Below are 4,421 nucleotides of genomic sequence, written 5' to 3' on the forward strand. Positions count from 1 at the left end.
TGTACCTCTCATTTCCAGGACCCCAGGCCGGAACCAGAGAAAGTCTGGGGGTGGGCAGGGTGCCCATCTGGACCATCCTCCTGCTGGTGCTGCCCTTGGGAGGCCTAGGACCACCCTTCTGCCCAAGGGAGACTTTCTACTTCCTCATTGCCATCATGAAGGTGCTGATGAGGAGGGAGGGAAGAGCCAGCAGACAGGGGCAGGCTAGTTAGGGAGTGGGTGGGGGGCATGTTTGAGGAAGGGTCAGTCTCTCCCCCCCACCCCCAAGATCTGATTTTACTCCCTACCCCACCATTGTAAGGAAGCAAAAATGATGGCACTCTTTACACCGCAGATGATCTTTTGGTGAGTATCTCATTAGCTCCTTACTGAAGTTGGAAGTTTAGGGAGAACCCACTAGGCTCAGAACACGCACATGTTAAGGCCAGGAGACAGGCAGGCTGGTATTCTGGCTGACCAGCTCCTGACCCACCCCAGCCTTGACAAATATATATGGCTGCGTTGTGTCTTCATTGCTGCACGCAGGCTTTCTCTAGTTGCAGGGAGCCGGGGCTACTCTTCATTGAGCAGCACGGGCTTCTCATTGCGGTGGCTTCTCTTGATGCAGAGCACGGGCTCTAGGCCTGTAGGCTTTAGTGGCTGTGGCACTTGGGCTCAGTAGTTGTGGCGCATGGACTTAGTTGCTCTGCGGCATGTGGGATCTTCCCGGATCAGGGCTCAAACCCGTGTCCCCTGCATTGGCAGGCGGATTCTTAACCACTGCGCCACCAGGGACGTCCAACAAATATATTTTATTCACTGCTGTCTCTAACACCTACTACAGTGACTGGCACATAATCGCAACACAGGATGATGGTGATGATTACAGCTGTTCTTATATAGTGCTTACCCTGTACCAGGTACTGGGCAGTATATTAGCTTAATTACTCTTCACGCTGACCCTATGAGGTAAACAAGGCCATCATGTATGGATGTGAAGGTGTACACTGCACAAGAATCCCACATCTACAAGGACAGTATTCTCATCCTGGATATATTTGTCAGTTTCCGGCAGACGGCAGTAAAGTATCTTGTTCTAACAAAATCAGCACTTAGAAGTACTTTAAGGAAGGAGTGTCTTTTTCTAACTTACACAGGTGCACTTCCAGTAAGGTAGAAGGTAGGGATTATTCAGAGCTCCACTTTACAGATGAGGAAACTGAGGCTCAGAGAGGTGAAGGGGCTTGTCCCAGGCCACAGGTCAGAAATTGTGGGGGTGAGGACTTGGGATCAGCCCTTGCCCAGAGACACCAGATCATTCTGTCCCCACAGGTGTGTCCTGCTGAGGCTCTAGGCTGCTTCTGGCTGGAGCTGTCTGTGATTGGGTTTGAGGAGGGCCCATCCATGGAGACTGCTGTGTTCCGGCTACAGCGCCTATTGGATGCCCTGGGGTCCTGGCTGTGGGTGACTGGCTGGGGCCCTTGTTCACCCTGTGGAGGATACCCTCAGAGACCTGTCCATCTTTTTCTGGCCAAACTCTTGGAGTTAAAACAGGGGGCTTGTGCTCAGCATCTGCCCTCAGCATGAACCTGGGAGGATACAGACTCCCTGGTACTCCCGGAGAGGCTGCGTGGAGAGAGGGAGAGGAGATTTGGTCTCCAGCCCCAGTTCCCAAACCCCAAGCCTTCTCCTTCTAGGCCAGAGGACCTCACCTGGAGCCCCAGAAGCCAGGGGAAGAGGAGAGAAGGTAAAAAATAAGGTGAGATCTGAAGCCTGAAGTCTCTGACCTACTGGGGCAGAGGGTTGGATAAATTGCCCACACCTGTCCCCGTTGGTCTCCATCTCTTTCAGATACTCCCTCCTCTCTCCTCTTCCAGGAAGGGACCGAGAATTGCACACCTGTCCTCCAAACTCATCCCCATCCCTTGAGGACAGGAAGAGTCTTGTGGCTCACATTCCTGGCTGCAAATAGTCACCACCTGGAAAACTTTTAAGTGATGTTGATGGCCAGGTCCCAGCCCAGAGAATTTGACAATTGGTCTCTGGTGAATCCTGAACATCTATATATGTATTTTTTTAATTTCATTTATTTTTTTATACAGCAGGTTCTTATTAGTTATCTATTTTATACATATTAGTGTATATATGTCAATCCCAATCTCCCAGTTCATCCCACCCCCACCACCACCCCCTGCCACTTTCCCCCCTTGGTGTCCATACGTTTGTTCTCTACATCTGTGTCTCTATTTCTGCCCTGCAAACCGGTTCATCTGTACCATTTTTCTAGGTTCCACATATATGCGTTAATATACGATATTTGCTGAACATCTATATTTTTAAAATCAACTCTATTGAGGCATAATTTACATACATTTTTTAAAATATAAATTTATTAATTCAGTTATTTATTTTTGGCTGCGTTAGTTCTTTGTTGCTGCACGCGGGCTTTCTCTAGTTGCGGTGAGCAGGGGCTACTCTTCGTTGAGGTGCGCGGGCTTCTCATTGCGGTGGCTTCTCTTGTTGCCAAGCACGGGCTCTAGGCATGCAGGCTTCAGTAGTTGTGGCACGCGGGCTCAGTAGTTGTGGCGCATGGGCTTAGTTGCTCCGCGGCATGTGGGGTCTTCCCGGACCAGGGCTTAAACCCGTGTCCCCTGCATTGGCAGGTGGATTCTTTTTTTTTTTTTTTTTTGCGGTACGCGGGCCTCTCACTGTTGTGGCCTCTCCCGTTGCGGAGCACAGGCTCCAGAAGCGCAGGCTCAGCGGCCATGGCTCACGGGCCTAGCCGCTTTGCAGCATGCGGGATCTTCCCGGACCAGGGCACGAACCCGTGTCCCCTGCATTGGCAGGCGGACTCTCAACCACTGTGCCACCAGCGAAGCCCGGCAGGTGGACTCTTAACCACTGCGCCACCAGGGAAGCCCCTACATACATTTTAAGTGTACATTTCAATGAGTTCTGACGAATGGATATATACCACCACATTTCCATCACCCCAAAGCATTCCTTTATGCCTCTTCCCAGTCTCCATCTCTAGTCCTAGACACCCACTAATCTGCTTTCTGTTTGTATAGATTAGTTTCGCCTGCTCTAGAATTTCATATGAATGGAATAATATTGTACGTATCCTAGTGTCTGGCTTCTTTCACTCAGCTAATGTTTTTCAGATTCATTCATATGTGTATCAATAGCTTGTTATTATTCCATTGCATGTATGCACTGCAACTTGTTTATCCATTGTCTTCATGATGCACATTGGGTTGTTTCCAGTTTGGGGCTATTATACATCTCTCTCTCTTATCTTCTCAACTATTCTGATGTGCTGCCAGGTTGAGAGTTGAGAACCACTGATACACCAAAGAAGAGCTTTCCACAGGGAGAAAATGACAGTTCCTGCTCCTTCCTGGAGTAAATGTCTTCCTGCAGAAGTGTCAATAGGCATTTTTATGTGGACTCCTATTTTAAAGAACTGCTGTTTAAAGAAACCAAGCTTATAGAAGGGGAAACTTTTTTTTTTTTTTTTTGGCCTCACCCTGTGGCACGTGGGATCTTAGTTCCCCAACCAAGGATGGAACCCACGCCCCCTGCAGAGTCTTAACCACTGGAAGGCCAGGGAATTCCCGGGGAAACATTTCTATTGTGTGCGCAGCCCCTCCCCAGTCTGTCTTGGGTTCATTTGGGGGTTGGAGGGGAGACTGTATGCTTATGCAGAGATGCACCTGTGATGTATACTCACTCCATGGACTATGAACCTGCTGCCAGTCCAACAGCAACTCATTCCCTTTTAACTAAATAGATGTATATTATATTTCTGTAAATTGAATCCGGATGTCTCAATGCTTATGTGGGAAATTTTAGCAATGTGTTCTAAAAGCTTCGATTACTTTTTCCTCCATCAGGTTAATTTTTCATCTCTCTACCCCATCATACCTGGTTGTCTTTGCCATCTCTCTGACAAATAATTACTACTATGTAAATTCACATTTCAGTCAATTTAGGGAGATTGCTAAGGAAAACAAGGGCTTTGGAGTTACCTAACTTGGGGAGGAGTCTTAGGTCTACCACTTTGCAGTTACATAGTTTATTTTTGAGATTCGGTTACCTTGTCTGCAAAGTAGGGGTATCTACCTCCTAGGAATGTTTCAGAGGCTGTGAGATAAAGTCTGATTTATATGCAAATTTGTTATTAATTGCTAATCCCTTGCTTCCTCACGGCTTGGCACACCACGTTAGTGATCTGGACTAAATTCAAGCAAGCACTTATTTCTGACTAGAAAAGGCCGATCCCAGAGTGTTGTAACACTCCGATTTGACCATCCCAAGATGTCAGCTCCACGCTCTACTTAAGACAACTCTGCCACTCTCAAGATGGCGTCCTGGAAGTGCGTCACCGGGGATGAGCCCCAGAAATCTCGCGTTAGGCGGGGCCAAGTGGTAGGTTCTCG

Source organism: Mesoplodon bidens (genome assembly GCF_964165515.1).
Source record: "Mesoplodon bidens genome assembly, chromosome: 18".
Taxonomy (NCBI): Eukaryota; Metazoa; Chordata; class Mammalia; order Artiodactyla; family Ziphiidae; genus Mesoplodon; species Mesoplodon bidens.